Below are 18,438 nucleotides of genomic sequence, written 5' to 3'. Positions count from 1 at the left end.
TCCACCAGATCCCTCTGGGTCTTCCCAGTGCACCAGCCCCGAGCACTTGTCTCATGCATCCAACCTGGGCTGGTGATCTGTTTCACCCTAGATAATATACATGTTTTGATGCTGTTCTCTCGAAACATCAGTAACTTTTGATGAACAGAATTTTATATTTTAATGGAGTCCAACTTATCAACCTTTTTGTTTGCGCCTGCTGCTACTTCTCTCTTGTTTAAGAATCTTTCACAGTTGCAAAGTCACAAAGATATTCTTCTGTGTAATTTTTTATAAGCTTTAAAGTTTTACCTTTCACATTTAAGTCTTCAGTCCATCCAAAACTGATTTTTGTGTATAAAATCTAAGGGCCAAGATATTTTCCCTCCCATGTAAGTATCAAAATAATCTAGCACCATTTATTGGAAAACCATTACTTCCTTTTGCACTGTTGTGGCATTTTTGTTGTAAAGGTAACCATTCACGTGGAGGCTTCAGAACTCTCCGTTTTGTTCCAATGGTCTATTTATCTATTCTTAAGCCAATGAAGCATTGTTTCAAGTTTGTTTTCTCTATCTCCTTTCCTAGTATTCATAGTTTGTGTTACTTGCATTTTAGAATAAGCTTGCCAATTTCCACCCAAAATAAAACTGCTGAAGTTTTGTTTAGAATTGAATGTGGATTTCCCTGGTGGCTCAGTGGTAAAGAATCTGCTTGCCAATGCAGGACACCTGGGCTCAATCCCTGGGTCAGGAGGATCCCCTGGAGGAGAAAATGGCAACCCACTCCAGTATTCGTGCCTGGGAAATCCCAGGGACAGAGGCTGGCAGGCTACAGTCCATGGGGGTGGTAAGAGCCAAACACAACCTAGCAACTACCACCACATTGAATGTGTGTGTCAATTGGTATCAGTTGAAAACAACAATATTGAGTCTTCTTGAATATAATATGATATAATATAAAATACTTCATTTATCTGGGTCTTTAATTTCTCTCAGTGATATTTTACAGTATTATCTCCATTTCTTTCATAAGATGTATTACAAATTATTTAAAGCTATTAGACATTATATTGTTTTGAAATTTTATTTTCTAATGTTGTATATAGACTATCCAATAGCCTTAGTCTTCATACCTTGTATTTCTTTTTCTAGATAGGCTCTCCAGGGTAGTGTAGAATAGACCTGGTTTTTAGCAGAACTTCTTGTTGTAAGTATGGTAATAGGGGAAAACTCAATGGGAAAGGTTTTTATATTCCACCAGTAAGATGTTTTCTGTTTGTTTGTTAACAACACTTTGTTAGATTTGTGGTCTGCCACTATTTGTGGTTTGCTAAGGGTTCTTTTCCAGATGGGAGAAATTAATTTCATCTATATTGTCCAATTTATCTCCATAAAATTGTTCACAGTGTCTCTTGTCTGTTTTAATTGAGGCAAAATGTGTGCACAGTGAACTGTACAGAACTTAAGTTTTAATTTGGCAAGTTTTGCCCAAGTATTCAACAACAGTATCAAGATTTAGAATATTTTAATTACACTATAAGTTCCCTTGTGCCCTCTTCCAATCAATTTCCAGCACATTTTTTACTTCTTTAACAGATTGCTTTCTCCTTTTTCTTGAACTTGATGTGAAAGAAATAATTATATTTTTGGAGGGGTACTCAGGTTTATGTGTCTCAATATAATGTTTGTGAGATTCATTGATCTTGTGGCATGCATCAGTAGTTTGTTTATTATTTTTTTTAATTGTTGAGCAATATGTCATTGAATGAATAGACCAAAATTTGTTTATCAGTTCTATCAGGTGACAGATTATTTTTACTCTGGGGCTTTTTTAGTTAAATTTCAATCAACAGTCTTCTAAATGTCTTAGAAATCTCATAAAATATTTTGTGGACATTTGTCTTCATTCACTTGGGTAAATGGGCATGAAACTACTGGATCATAAGTTTGTTGTTGTTGAGTGGCTAAGTCGTGTCTGACTCTTTGCAACCCCATGAACTGCAGAATGCCAGGCTTCCCTGTCCTTCATTAGGTCCCAGAGTTTGCTCAGACTCATGTCCATTGAGTTGGCGATGCCATCCAACCATCTCATCCTCTGTTGTCCTCAACCATCCTAGCAACAGGGTGTTTTCCAGTGAGTCAGCTGCTCGCATCAGGTGGCCAAAGTATTGGAACTTCATTTTCAGCTCAGTTCTTTCAATGAATATTCAGGGTTGATTTCCTTTAGGATTGATTGCTTTGATCTTGCTGTCCAAGGGATTCTCAAGAGTCTTTTCCAGCAGCACAGTTCGAAGGCATCAGTTCTTTGGTGCTCAGCTTTCTTTATGGTCCAGCTCTCATATCCATACATGACTACTAGAAAAATCATAGCTTTGACTACGCAGACTTTTGTCAGCAAAGTGATGTCTCCGCTTTTTAATACACTGTCTAGGTTGGTCATAGCTTTCCTTCCAAGGAGCAAGCATCTTTTAATTTTGTGGCTGTAGTCACTGTCCACAGTGATTTTGGAGCGCAAGAAAATAAAATCTGTCACTGTTTGCCTTTTTTCCCTTCTATTTGCCATGAAGTGATGGGACCAGATGCCATGATCTTACTTTTCTGAATGTTGAGTTTTAAGCCAGCTCTTCACTCTCCTGTTTCATTCTCATCAAGAGGCTTTTTAGTTCTTCTTTGCTTTCTGCCATTAGATCATAAGGCAGGTATCCATTTAAAGTTATAATAAATTGTCAAAGAGCTTTCCCAGGTGGTTTATTTCTCTTACACTCCCATCATCAGTGGTTGGGAGTTGCAGTTGCTTCACATCCTCATCAGTACTTGGTGGTACTCACTTTGAACTATTCCAGGGCTGTAAAGCCATCTCCTGATGGCTTTAATTTGCATTCCCTCAGGCTAGTGATGTTTTCTGGCTTTCTGGCCACTCACATGTGTTCTTTTTTTTGTAGTGTCTGTTCAAGATTTTAGGCCATTTAAAAAACTGAATTGTTTTTAATTGTTGAATTTTAGAGTTCTTAAAATATTGTGAATAAGTTCTTTATCACATATATACACTGCTCATATTTTCTCCCAGTGTCTGGCTTATCTTGTTTTGAAATTATCTTTTTTATGTGAGAATAGATTTAGATTTACAGAGACATTGCAGAGATAATACAGTTCCCATATACCCCACACTCAATTTCTCATGTTATTAATATCTTATGTTAGTATGGTACATTTGTCATAATTAATGACCCAATACTGATGCAGTATCATTAATTAAGTCCATATGTTACTCATATTTTCTTGGTTTTTGCCTAATGTCTTTTTTTCCTGTCCCAGAGCCCATCTAAAGTATCATATTTAGTTGCTCTGTACCCTTAAGCTTCTCTTGACTATGACCGTTTCTCAGAATTTTTCATGTTTTTGATGCCTTTGATAGTTTTGAGGAGTACTAGACCAGTGTTTTGTAGGCATTTCCTTTTTTATGAGTTAGACTGTGTTTATAGGGTTTGGGGAGGATGATCACAAAGGTAAAGTGCCCATCTTAACACCTCGTATCAAAGGCACATCCTGCTGACATGACTCATTGCTGATGTTAATCTTAATCATCCGGCTTGTGCTCTTGGTCAGGTTTCTCCACTGTAGTCCTTCCTTCCGCTTTTGCGTACCATACTCATTGGAAGAAACTTACTCTGTCAGTTCACACCTCAGGGAGTGTAAAGTTATCCGCCCATCTCCTTAAGCGTAGAGTATCCACCTTGATTATTTGGAATTTTCTGCACAGTTGGTTTGATTGTCATTTATTCATTCAGTTATATCAATATAGCCTCCTGTATGTTTATGCTTGTTTACTGTATCTTTTGGTTTATAATCCAGTACTACTCTTTGATATTTTGCTCTTAATTATTCCAACTTTGGACATTGGGCACTCCTTCAGTTGCCTCCTGTCCCCCTAGTATAATCCTATTATGTAATAGTCACTGTTACTATTATTTAGCAATTCCTTACATTCTGGCATCATAAGATGCTCATCTTGTGTGTGTTTCCATCTCCATTTCTCCATTATTGGAGGATGTAATTAGAAATCTATAGCTGGTGTTTTGTTATTGCTATCAGATCCATTTAGTAGACAGAACAATATAATATATGTGTGTATAGGAACCCATTAATATACACATACCTAGGTCTAGACATCCAGCTATATCTGTATGAAGCTAAACGTGAGTTCATTCTTATGCATCCACCTGTGATTCAGTATCACGTGGATCAGTCTAGGCTTTTCTTAGTGCTTCTCTGTGATCTCTTACTTAAGCAGAGAGAAACCTGACTTCTATCATCAGCTATTCATTTACTTAAGTGTTTGATTCTAGTATACATGAATAGTGATTTTAGATGTGTTTGTCTATACCCTTAGACTAGAGGGCAGTGGTTATGTGTAGTTCCTTTTGTCTTTGGTCTTACAAACTCTGCTTGTTTCCAAACTTACTTAGGCCTGTATTTTCTTGCCTTAATTCCCACAGTTGCATACATTTGGAAAGCATATTCTTTTGTCATAGTCTGCATATCCATTCTGGGATTCCCTGGACTCCTAAATGACTTTTTAAAAATCTGCATACTTTAAAATTCAGTCCCCTCTAAAATTCCATGGGTTTTGACAAATGTGTAGGATCATGTATACACTATTACAGTATAATACAATATAGTTGAGTTGCACCAAAAAAATCTCTTCCGCTTCACTGATACAACCCCCCTCCAAATCTTCACCTGTCACTGACCTGTTCACTGTCTCAGTTTTGTGTTTGTGATAACATTATACAAACGGAATTATACAGTACGTAGGCTTTGAGACTGATTTCTTTCACTCATCAATACTGATCAGCAGTTAAGAATCTCCCCTGTCTTAAAGTGAGTTGATACCGCATTCTTTTTTAAAATCGCTGAATTGTATTCTATCATATGGATGTATTAGAGCGTGTTTATCCATTTCCCTATTGAAGAATATCAGCTCCTTGCTGCCTGTTAGCTGAAGGCTTCCCTGAGCTCTTTGTCATGTAAGATACTGCATAGGGCAGCTTAGTTACTCAAAACCAACAGTGAGTAAATCAGTGGATAGCATAGAATCAGTAGAGAAAGTTATCTGACAAGAAGGAAGTTATAGTTGCATGTAACATAATCAATGAAATGCTTTCTCATCCACCTTGCCTTTTCCCCCTGCTTAGAAACAAATCACAGGTCCTGCCAACACTCCAAGGAGGTTGTACAAGGACATGGGCTATCAGGAGGTGGGGATAACTGGGGCCATCCTAGCATCTCTTCTCCAAAGAAGCACTTTTTTTCAATCTTCTTAGCCTAGAGAATGATGATATAACTGAATAGGACAAATAAAAGCAATGATGTGTGACAAACAGGGTGGAATCAGGATTTGATACTAAACCTGCACGTTCCTGTGGAGCAGAGACTGTCAGGAAGAAAGATTTGAGTAATAGACAGCCATCTGATAACAGTCCAATTATGGTCCAGGAAAGGACCTCCTTAATGTCCTGATGAGTGCATTCTCTTGGCAAAGCTCTATTAGCCTTTGCCCTGCTTCATTCTTTACTCCAAGGCCAAATTTGCCTGTTACTCAAGGTATTTCTTGACTTCCTGCTTTTGCATTCCAGTCTCCTGTAATGAAAAGGACATCTTTTTTGGGTGTTAGTTCTAGAAGGTTTTGTAGGTCTTCATAGAACCATTCAACTTCAGCTTCTTCAGCATTATTGGTCAGTGCATTACTTGGACTACTGTGATATTGCATGATTTACCTTGGAAACGAACACAGATCATTCCGTCCTCTTTGAGATTGCATCCAAGTACTGTATTTTGGACTCTTTTGTTGACTATAATGGCTACTCCATTTCTTGTAAGGCATTCTTGCCCACAGGAGTAGATAAAATGGTCATCTGAGTTAAATTCACCCTTTCCAGTCCATTTTAAGTCACTGATTCCTAGAATGTTGATGTTCACTCTTGCCATCTCCTATTTGACCACTGCCAATTTGCCTTGATTCATGGACCTAATATTCCAGGTTCCTATGCAATATTGCTCTTTACAGCATCAGACTTGACTTCCATCACCAGTCACATCCACATCTCGGTGTTGTTTTTGCCTTGGCTCCATCTTTTCATTCTTTCTGGAGTTATTTATCCACTGATCTCCAGTAGCATATTGGGTACCTACCATCCTGGGGGATTCATCTTTCAGTGTCCTATCTTTCTGCCTTTTCATACTGTTCATGGGGTTCTCAAGGCAAGAATAATGAAGTGGTTTGCCATTCCATTCTCCAGGGGACCGCAATCTGTCAGACCTCTCCATCATTACTGGTCCATCTTGGGTGGCCCTACATGGCATGGCTCATAGTTCCATTGAGTTAGACAAGGCTGTGGTCCACAAGAGAAGACTCTATACATGGACATCACCAGATGGTCAAACTGAAATCAGATTGTTTATATTCTTTGCAGCCAAAGATGGAGAAACTCTACAGTCAGCAAAAATAAGATGAGGAGCTGACTGTGGCTCAGATCATGAACTCCTTACTGCTAAATTCAGACTTAAATTGAACAAAGTAGGGAAAACCACTAGACCATTCAGGTATGACTTAAATCAGCTGCCTTATGAATACACAGTGGAAGTGACAAATAGATTCAAGGGGTTAGATCTTATAGACAAAGTGCCTGAATAACTTTGGATGGAGGTTTTTGACATTGAAAAGGAAGCAGTGATCAAGAGCATCCACAAGAAAAAGAAATGCAAAAAACCAAAATGGTTGTCTGTGGAACTATGAAAACAGCTATGAAAAGAAGAGAAGAGAAAGGCAAAGGAGAAAAGGAAGAAGATAGACCAATTTGAATGCAGAGTTCGAAAGAATAGCAAGGAGGAATAAGAAAGCCTTCCTCAGTGATCAGTACAAAGAATTAGAGGAAAACAATAGAATGGAAAAGACTAGAGATCTCTTTAAGAAAGTAGAGATACTAAGGGAACTTTTCATGTAAAGATGGGCTCAATAAAGGACAGGAAAGGTATGGACCTAACAGAAACAGAAGATATGAAGAAGCAGAAGAACTGTACAAAGAAGATCTTCATGACCCAGATAATCACGATGATGTGATCACTCACCTAGAGCCAGACATCATGGAATGTGAAGTCAAGTGGCCCTTTGGAAGCATCACTACAAACAAAGCTAGTGGAGGTGATGGAATTCCAGTTGAGCTATTTCAAATCCTAAAAGATGATGCTGTGAAAGTTTGGCACTCAATATGCCAGCAAATTTGGAAAACTCAGCAGTGGCCACTGGACTGGAAAAGGTCAGTTTTCATTCCAATCCCAAAGAAAGGCAATGCCAAAGAATGCTCAAACTACTGCACAATTGCACTCATCTCCTACACTAGCAAAGTAATGCTCAAAATTCTACAAGCCAGGCTTCAACAGAACATGAACTGTGAACTTCCAGATGTTCAAGTTACATTTAGAAAAGGCAGAGGAAACAGAGATCAACTTGCCAACATACACTGGATCATTGAAAATGCAAGAGAGTTCCAGAAAAGCATCTACTTCTGCTTTATTGACTATGCCAAAGCCTTTGACAAACTGTGGAAAATTATGAAAAATATGGGAATACAAGACCACCTGACTTGCATCCTGAGAAATCTGTATGCAGGTCAAGAAGCAACATTTAGAACCAGACATGGAATAACAGACTGGTTCCAAATAGGGAAACAGCCTTGTATATTGTCACCTGCTTATTTAACCAAGGCTGTATATTGTCACCCTGCTTATTTAACTTATTATCAGAGTACATCATGAGAAACAGTGGTCTGAATGAAGCACAAGCTGTAATCAAGATTGCCAGGAGAAATATCAATAACCTCAGATATGCAGATGACACTACCCTTATGGAAGACAGTGAAGAAGAACTAAAGAGTCTCTTGATGAAAGTGAAAGAAGAGAGTGAAAAAGTTGGCTTAAAACTCAACATTCAGAAAACTAAGATCATGGCATCCGGTCCCATCACTTCAAGGCAAATAGATGGGGGAACAGTGGAAACAGTGACAGACTTTATTATTTTGGGCTCCAAAATCACTGCTCATGGTGACTGCAGTGATGAAATTAAAAGACACTGACTCCTTGGAAGAAAAGTTATGACCAACCTAGACAGCATATTAAAAAGCAGAGACATTGCTTTGCCAACAAAGGTCTGTCTAGTAAAAGCTGTGGATGGATATGAGAGTTGTACTATGAAGAAAGCTGAGTACCAAAGAATTGATGCTTTTGAACTGTGGTGTTGGAGAAGACTCTTGAGAGTCCCTAACCCGTCCCTAACTAGGAGATCCAACCAGTCCATCCTAAAGGAAATCAGTCCTGAATATTCTTTGGAAAGACTGATGTTGAAGCTGAAACTCCACTTCTTTGGCCACCTGATGCAAAGAGCTGACTCGTTCAAAAAGACCCTGATGCTGGGAAAGCTTGAATGTGGGAGGGGGAGGGGACAACAGAGGATGAGATCATTGGATGGCATCACTGACTCAATGTACATGAGTTTGAGTAAACTGCAGGAGTTGGTGATGGACAGGCAGGCCTGGCGTGCTGCAGTCCATGGGGTTGCAAAGAATCGGACACAACTGAGTGGCTGAACTGAACTGATGTCCTGACAGAGCACAGGAGTAGAGAATCCAGGCAGTTGGGGCAAAACCTCCCCATCCAAGGACTTGTCAGCATCTACCATGTCCTCTCAAGGTTTCCCAGATGGCTCCGTGCTAAAGAACCTACCTGTCAAGCAGGACACGCAAGCTTGACCCCTGGGTCAGCAAGATCCCCTGGAGAAGTAAGTGACAGCCCATTCAAGCATTCTTGCCTGGAAAATCCAATGGACAGAGGAACCTGGCATTCTATATTCCTTGGGGTCGCAAAGAGTTGGATACAATTGAGTGACTAAACAGCAGCAACAAAGCATATTCTGTAAGGTGTGAAATTTCTCCCAGTACTGCAGCTCTTGAACTTGGAGGAACACGAGGAAGCAGACAGTGCTGGACAAGATATCAAAGACATAGATCTTAGAAATAACAATTGTGCACAAATTGTTAGAACTAGGGCAGAAATTTCAAATAGAGGGATTGGGATAAGAATCATAGATATCAGCATTGGTGCAGGGGGTCGGAACCCTGGCCACCAGTACCTTGGCCACTGCCCCTGCGGTCTCCTTCATCCCCCATTCCCCGCGATGGATGAGGAGCTCTCTGTGGCCATATCCTATATCGAAGATGCTTTCTTCTGCCCCATCTGTCAGGAGGTGTTCAAACGCCCATGTGTACTGTGGCCTGTCCGCATAGAAAATGTCTGTAGAAAATGTTTCCTGACTGCAACGAGAGAAAGCGAAATACACTGTCCCTTCTGTCGTGGAAATGTAACTCGGAGAGAGAGAGTGTGTCCTGAATGGGCCTTAGACCTTGAAAATATCATGAGGAAATTTTGTGGTAGCTACAAATGCTGTGCAAAACAGATTCAATTCTATTGCATGAGACATCATTACAAATCTCGTAAGAAGTATCAAGATGAATATGGTGTTTCTTCTGTCATTCCAAACTTCAGATCTCTCGAGATTCAGTAGGGGGCAGTGATAAGAGGGACACATCCGCACCTGATAATGCAGAATCTTACCAAGAGAATCCAAGTTCTTCTGGGCATCCCACTTTTAAGTTCAAGAATCAGATATGACCGGAGAGTAGTTCCTGGATCCCTGTAACAGTAATCACCTTTCAAAACAGTTCCTGGGATGTGTCCTATTTGTGTATCTCTTGCTTGGGGAGATACTAGCCAGATTACTAGAAATTTCATTAGTCATCTAAATCAAAGGCATCAGTTTGATTATGGAGAATTTGTGAATCTTCAGCTAGATGAGGAAAATGGTATCAAAACGCTGTTGAAGAATCTTTTAAAATAAACATCTGAAGGCTGTAGATGTCTGCATCCTTGTACCTGAAAGTGTCATCTTTAAGGAGAAAACTATATGAAGTCACCGTTTCAATAAGTTGATGTATATATTAATAAAATCAAAAGTGAAAGTGGCTCAGTCATGTTTGACTCTTTGTGACCCCATGGACTATACAGTCCATGGAATTCTCTAGGCTAGAATACTAGAGTGGGTAGCCGTTCCTTTCTTCAGGGGATCTTCCCAACCCAGGGATCAAACCCAGGTCTCCAACATTGTGGGTGGATTCTTTACCAGCTGAGCCACAGGGGAAGCCCAAAAATACTGGAGTGGGTAGCCTATTACTTCTCCAGCAAATCTTCCCAACCCAGGAATTGAACTGGGGTCTCCTGCGTTGCAGGCAAATTCTTTACCAACTGAGCTATGAGGGAAGCCCATAGTTCAGTCTATTGTTTTAGTATTTTTAATTGAAAAATAAAGGTGGGTCATCTAAAAACTTAAATTCTTTTGATAAGTTAAAAGTTAGAACTTAGAATATTATCTTTAAAAGCATTAAAAGGATTATATATTTCTTTAATGCTGAAAAGCAAATTCTTTATCTTTTTTACATTCAGTTCAGTTGCTCAGTCCTGTCCGACTCTTTGTGACCCCATGGACTGCAGCACACCAGGCCTCCCTGTCCATCACCAAATCCTGGAGTTTGCCCTAACTCATGTCCATCAAGTCGGTGATGCCTTCCAACCATCTGATCCTTTGTCATCCCCTTCTTCTCCTGCCTTCAATCTTTCCCAGCATCAGGGTCTTTTCAAATGAGTCCACTCTTTGCATTAGGTGGCCAAAGTAGTGGAGTTTCAGTTTCAGCATCAGTCCTTCCAATGAACACCCAGGACTGATCTCCTCTAAAATGGACTGATTGGATCTCCTTATAGTCTAAGGGACTCTCAAGAATCTTCTCCAACACCACAGTTCAAAAGTATAAATTCTGTAGTGCTCAGCTTTCTTTATAGTCCAACTCTCACCTGGAAAAACCATAGCCTTGACTAGATGGACCTTTGTTGGCAAAGTAATGCCTCTGCTTTTTAATATGATGTCTAGATTGGTCATAACTTTCCTTCCAAGGAGCAAGTGTCTTTTAAATTCATGGCTGCAATCACCATCTGCAGTGAATTTGGAGCCCAAATGAACGAAGTCTGCCACTGTTTCCCCATCTATTTGTCATGAAGTGATGGGACCAGATGCCATGATCTTAGTTTTCTGAATGTTGAGCTTTAAGCCAACTTTTTCACTCTCCTCTTTCACGTTCATCAAGAGGCTCTTTAGTTCTTCTTTGCTTTCTGCCATAAGAGTGGTGTCATCTGCATATCTGAGGTTATTAATATTTCTAGCAGCAATCTTGGTTCCAGCTTGTGCTTCATCCAGCTCAGCGTTTCTCATGATGTACTCTGTGCTACTGCTACTGCTACTGCTGCTGCTAAGTCACTTCAGTCATGTCCGACTCTGTGCGACCCCATCCCTGGGATTCTCCAGGCAAGAACACTGGAGTGGGTTGCCATTTCCTTCTCCAACGCATAAAAGTGAAAAGTGAAAGTGAAGTTGCTCAGTCGTGTCCGACTCTAAGCGATCTCATGGACTGCAGCCTACCAGGCTCCTCTGTCCGTGGGGTTTTCCAGGCAAGAATACTAAAGTAGGGTGCCATTGCCTTCTCCAGATGTACTCTGTATATGAGTTAAATAAGCAGGGTGACAATATGCAACCTTGACGTACTCCTTTTCCTGTTTGGAACCAGTCTGTTGTTGCATGTCCAGTTCTAACTTTTGCTTCCTGACCTGCATACAAGTTTCTCAAGAAGCAGATCAGGAGGTCTGGTATTCCAGTCTCTTTCAGAGTTTTCCACAGTTTGTTGTGATCCACACAGTCAAAGGCTTTGGTATAGTCAATAAAGCAGAAATAGATGTTTTTCTGGTATTCTCTTGCTTTTTCAATGATCCAGCAGATGTTGGCAATTTGGTCTCTGGTTCCTCTGCCTTTTCTAAAACCAGCTTGAACATCTGAAAGTTCATGGGTCACGTATTGTTGAAGTCTTGCTTGGAGAATTTTGAGCATTGCTTTACTAGCGTGTGAGATGAGTGCAATTGTGCGCTAGTTTGAGCATTCTTTGGCATTGTCTTTCTTAGGGATTGGAATGAAAACTGACCTTTTCCAGTCCTGTGGCCACTGCTGAATTTTCCAAATTTGCTGGCATATTGAGTGCAGAACTTTCACAGCATCATCTTTTAGGATTTGAAATAGCTCAACTGGAATTCCATCACCTCCACTAGCTTTGTTCATAGTGATGCTTCCTAAGGCCCATTTGACTTCACCTTCCATGATGTCTGGCTCTAGGTGAGTGATCACACCTTCATGATTATCTGGGTCTTGAAGATCTTTTTTGTACAGTTCTTCTGTGTATTCTTGCCACCTCTTCTTAATATCTTCTGCTTCTGTTAGGTCCCTACCATTTCTGTCCTTTATTGATCCCATCTTTGCATGAAATATTCCCTCGGTATCTCTCATTTTCTTGAACAGATCTCTAGTCTTTCCCATTCTATTGTTTCCCTCTATTTCTTTGCATTGATTGCTAAGGAAGGCTTTCTTATCTCTCCTTGCTGTTCTTTGGAACTCTGCATTCAAATGAGTATATCTTTCCTTTTCTCCTTTGCTTTTTGCTTCTCTTCTATTCCCAGCTATTTGTATGGCCTCCTCAGACAGCCATTTTGCCTTTTTGCATTTCTTTTTCTTTGGGATGGTTTTGATCCCTGTCTCCTGTAGAATGTCATAAATCTCCATCCATAGCTCATCGAGCACTCTGTTTGTCAAATCTAGTCCCTTAAATCTATTTCATAATGCCACTGTATAATCATAAGGGATTTGATATAGGTCATACCTGAATGGTTTAGTGGTTTTCCCCACTTTCTTCAATTTAAGTCTGAATTTGGCAACAAAGAGTTCATGATCTGAGCCACAGTCACCTCCTGGTCTTGTTTTTGCTGACAGTATTGAACTTTTCCATCTTTGGCTGCAAAGAATATAATCAGTCTGATTTTGGTATTGACCATCTGGTGATGTCCATGTGTAGAGTCTTCTCTTGTGTTGTTGGGAGAGGGTGATTTCTATGACCAGTGCATTCTCTTGGCAAAACTCTTATTAGCTTTTGCCCTGCTTCATTCTCTACTCCAAGGCCAAATTTGTCTGTTACTACAGGTGTTTCTTGATTTCCAACTTTTGCATTCCAGTCCCCTATAATGAAAGGGGCATCTTTTTTGGGTGTTAATTCTAAAGGATCTCATAGGTCTTCATAGAGCCGTTCAACTTCAGCTTCTTCAGCATTACTGGTTGGGGCATAGGCTTGGATTACCATGATATTAAATGGTTTGCCTTGGAAACGAACAGAGACCATTCAGTCATTTTTGAGATTGCATCCAGGTGCTGCATTTCAGACTCTCTTGTTGACTATGATGGCTACTCCATTTCTTCTAAGGGATTCTTGCCCACAGTAGTAGATACAATAGTCATCTGAGTTAAATTCACCCATTCCAGTCCATCTTAGTTTGCTGATTCCTAGAATGTCGATGTTCACTCATCTCCTGTTTGACCACTTCCAATTTGCCTTGATTCATGGACCTGACATTCCAGGTTCCTATGCAATATTGCTATTTACAGCATTGAACCTTGCTTCCATCACCAGTCACATCCACAGCTGGGTGTTGTTTTTGCTTTGAGTCCATCCCTTCATTCTTTTCTGGAGTGATTTCTCCACTGATCTCAAGTAGCATATTGGGCACCTACCGTCCTGGGGAGTTCATCTTTCAGTGTCCTATATTTTTGCCTTTTCATACTGTTCATGGGGTTCTCAAGGCAGGAATACTGAAGTGGTTTGCCATTCCCTTCTCTAGTGGACCACATTCTGTCAATAACTTTAGTACTTTCTTTCAAAATTTAGTACTTCCAGTATGTCAAGTTAAACCGTTCTGAGATTTGAGAATGTCTTTAAAGGAAAATTGTAGAGATCATCTTAATGATATTGTGTTTGAAGTTTGTGGTTTGGTTAAATATCATTTATTGTCTTAGATGTCTTTCATGTAAGTTTTTTCCTAAGGAAAATATTGACTTTATTTGCTGTTATCTGGGAGCTCCTCAGTATGGAAATCTTTATTTAAAACCTCCCATCCTTTGATCAGTGGTTTAGGAATAGGGATTGGCTTTAAAGGTACATAGTTCCAATTAATGAGACAGTCCTTGTTTTTAATATGCAAATGGCTGAGTTGGGGAAAGGGGAGAAACTGTGTTGATAGTTGATACCTAAATTTCACAGTACCACTTAACAGGCCTCAGCAGTTACAATTTATGTTGTTAAACAGAGTCTTATTTGTGATGTATTTCTTTATTTTCAGTTAAGCATGGTTTTCTCCACCCCCCCACCAGAAAAAAGAATCATAGATCTCATGCCTATATTACAAGGTCAAGACAAGCTTAGCTGTATTCTGAAGTGCCTGAGATTCCCAAGTCCTTCGATTTCTCTTGCCCTTGGACAGGATTGAGTCTAGAATCTGGAATGAAATTAAATCCACAGTTATAAGGAGTCAGAGCTTTAGAATCACCCTGATCTGTTGTCTGGTAACTCCTCTGGGGCCTCAGGGAGATTGCAATGGAAGCAGCCTCCCTTTTAGCTTCCTTTTTTCTCCCTTTGACATACTGTCTCCAGGGCCTAAATATATTTCCCCCAGCTCCCAAGGGCTTTTCTATTTTAAGCCGTCTTTCAAATAGTGGAATAAAAGGCCTTGTGCCTTAGTCTTGGAATTTCAAATATTCTGGGAGAGGTAGAAGTGTTCCATAGGAAAGTAATATCCTGAGTCTATATCTTTCTGAAATCATACCTCCAGAGGGCTACTTACCCTTCAGTGAAAGGTCATCTGTTCATCACCCACTGAAGAGTTATTTGTGGGGCATCTATTGGTGCTATAAACTGTGTTACTTCTAGAATAAAACTGAGAAAAAATGCATATTATTCCCGCCTTTAAGATAGTTTAGTCTAGAGAGGCGTCAGACTTATCAGTGATTCATGGATACATAGCAAACTTAGGGCTCTAATTAGGGCACAGAGAAGGAGACACATATCCTGATTATGGGTCATAGCAGAGGAATGGGCTGGTTTTATGCCAGGTTGAGGATTTTATTGTTCCTCAAACATTTTCAGGATGGAAGAGACATTTTAGTTTTAGAAGATCACTTTGCCTACAGAGTCACGAATGGACTGAAGAGGAGGCAAGCATGAATTCAGGGAGATCAGTAGGATGGGTATTGCAGAAACAGATAATGTAGACTGGACTAGAGTGAAGCCACTGGCAATGCAGAAAACAAGTGTGAAAGGTATTTTAGGACATGCAGATCAGCAGGCCCTAATGGGACAGCACTTTGTGGTTTGCACAGCAGGGTGGATGGTAGTTCTCGTCCCTGAGGCAGACAGAACTGGGGGAGGCCATGTGTCTTAGCGGAGGAGGATATAGGAGCAGTTCATGAGTTAAGGCTCAAATTTCTGGATTTTGAGATGCATTTGTAATGTCCAAAAGGAAATATCAGGTTGCAGTTGTTAGATGAGGCCAGCATTCTGAGTAAAGGCTGTAGGTCTTCTTGATAATACTTGACAATTCCTGGGCATGGGTGATATCACCCAGAGATGGGCATAGAATGAGAAATACAGAGCAATAGATGAACACAATGCCATGTACATTTAAAAATAGCTTCTGGGCCATATGGGCTTTGGCAAAGACACATTGATCTAATTTGATCTTTTTTCCCACCAATTATCTATGGTGACTTTGGGCATGGGGTCGCAAAGAGTCGGACACGACTGAGCAACTGAACTGAACTGAGCTGGGCCTGGAACATTTCTCTGTAAATATATAAACTGAAGAAAGCAGTTAATCTCAAAGGATTATACATTTAAAGAGCATTTTCTTTTTTTTATATTACAAACCTAGAAACTGAAAATGCAAATGAGTATGTGGCTGGAGAAAGGGAAAGGATCTATATTAAAAGTTTTTCCAGAACTGAATTAAAATAGTCCCTGAGAAGATGAGTAACACCAGCCTTGTGCCTGAGAGTGTGGGCACATTACTTTGCAGTGCGTTTGCCTGCAGCTGGCACTGGCACCACTCTCCATCCTTAGTTCAGAGAAAATAATTCCTCTTATTGGATACTTTTTTTTAATACCTGAACATTTGAAAGGCAGACTTTAATCAATCAACATCTGACTTGCTTGATATGTTGACTTCAATTCTGAGACAGGGAATGCACTTCCTAAGGATGCAGAGGGAATTGGGGGACTCAGTGAGGACTCAGCAAACAGGCAGGAACCTTATGGAACCATTGAAGACAGTCTCCTTGGAGGGTTTTGTAAAAGTTGAAAAAAGTTTTTCTCTGCTTTGAAGGTATCTGATAGGACCATTTTATGGCCATTACTTGGAATATTCTCAAATCTAATCAATTTGAAGTTCTTTCTCTTGTCTAGTCCAGTTCTTTCTTGCTTCCCTTTAAGGTATTTCTTCTTATTCAGAATGACCAGCAACTGCCTAGCATCTTTCATTTAATAATTCATCATATAAGTAAGGAGATTAATGAAGTCAACTCTCAGTCTCATCATCTGAGTTAAAATCACCAATTAAACGAGGGGTGTGCCATTACACACCTAGTGTGGTGTGCTAGGTGTGAGTGTGTTCAGTCATGTCTGACTGTGACCCTATGGACTATAGTCCATAGGCTCCTCTGTCCATTGGACTCTCTGGTCAAGAATACTGCAGTGGGTTGCCATTTCCTCTTCCAAGGGATCTTCCCGACCAACCCATGGATCAAGCCCAGGTTTCCCGTAGTGCAGGTGGATTCTTTACCACTCAAACCACCTGGGATGAGAAAAAAGTAAAGATACCTAGACAACCGATGCTGACACATGGGGAAACAACTTCAGCTGTCCAACTCTTTTCTCAAAAGTCCCTTTTCCAAGCCCTCAGTATGTATTTTTTGTCTTCTGGTTTTTCTATTGATTTGGGGCGATTAGAAATAGAAATGAAGAAGGATGGTTCTTTCTGTATATGAAAAGTTAAATTGATGCAGACCCTTCCTGTTGTTCTTGATTACATTGGTGGAATTTATTTGCTCCCTTAACAGACACTTATTCAGGCCCTAGGTTATGCCAGACACTGTTAAAGTTCTAAGGCTATAACTGAGAAAGTAAAACAATCAATTGAAATGTACTTTTCTTCATGGGCCATGAATACGATGGACTGATTGTAGGGGTGAGTCTGAAAATTGGAAACTGGATTATTCCTTGCTAACTGCATCTTCAGTTGACCCATCACTGTTGTTGGTTTTACAATCAATTGTTCAAACAAAATTAATTGAGTCTATTCATGCTAGGTGTAGGGCTCTCATGGAACTTGTAATTTGCTAAGAAGAGGAAGTCAAAACATAGATCATTGCATGACAACCTAAGGCAATCAAGAGATTTTTGCAAGGCAGCATGAGATTAACAACTGAACGCATGGCTCAGATTCTGAGGAGGCATCTGCTAAATTATGTCATGAAATATTTTTTTCCTTCACAATGTTAGTTGGTGGAATATACATAATGTAAAAATAACTTGATGTCTGCCATCATTCCTATCAACTAATAGGATCTCTGTGGTAACATGATGTGAAGTTCTAATTCTCCTTCATTTTGGGAATCTCTTTGCTCTGAATCCATTTAGTTATATGCCAGGCTTTCATTAAATTCACTGAACCTAGTGATTATTCCACATGGTTGTTTATTAAATGTATGCTTCCAGCAGCAGAATTTGGACAATAATCTAGATGTTCCAGGATACTTCACACTTTTATAATTAATGCAAATAATCCTTTTCTTTTTTAACTTGCCCTTGAAACAAACTAACCATTTGTCACCTGTGTGATGCTTGTATTATTCCTCAGACTATGGCTGACATTGGACAAATTATGAAGACAACAGATTAACTTTCTTTGCTGTGGGTTAGCTACTGCGAATCTTGCATGAAGACATCTGAATACATGAGGCTGATGATGAAGCCTTTGTGAAAAAAATACCTAATGACTTGGGTAACTTCCATCATCCTTTATGGAAAATGACATTGATGCTGATGTTACCTTGGAAACATTAGATTCTCTTTATAACTGTTTTTGACGGCCAGATTTGAAAAATGTTGCCTTGTTTGAATCATGGTATGCTATCATTTGGGAATGTTGGTACATTGTGGAGAAGAAAAAAGGTGTTATTAAAAGTGAAGGAGATTATAGTAGACAGCTTTCAGGTGGGGTGCTGCCAACTGATGAACCCACCCTGTCTTTTGTGTTTGATCCTATATTCTTGAGGAATGGGCCACACAACTTTGTACTCATGTAAGCCCCTGTGCTCATGGCGATATCTGTTTGATCAAGTAGTAGAGAAATGTGTGCTCATTGCAGTCTTGGTCCT

The 18,438-nt window shown here is 39.8% G+C and overlaps 1 protein-coding gene and 1 pseudogene across 1 annotated transcript in view; both read left to right on the top strand.

The window, feature by feature from the left end:
* Positions 1–18,438, top strand: part of KCNN2 (potassium calcium-activated channel subfamily N member 2) — a 482,890-nt gene that overhangs the window by 49,017 nt on the left and 415,435 nt on the right. The gene's annotated exons all lie outside the window — the stretch shown is intronic.
* Positions 9,211–9,938, top strand: LOC133067465 (E3 ubiquitin-protein ligase RNF138-like; annotated as a pseudogene).

Source organism: Dama dama, chromosome 12 (genome assembly GCF_033118175.1).
Source record: "Dama dama isolate Ldn47 chromosome 12, ASM3311817v1, whole genome shotgun sequence".
In the NCBI taxonomy this organism is placed as follows: domain Eukaryota; kingdom Metazoa; phylum Chordata; class Mammalia; order Artiodactyla; family Cervidae; genus Dama; species Dama dama.
Note: the sequence above shows the minus strand (reverse complement) of the source record. Positions and strands in the feature narration are given on the sequence as shown.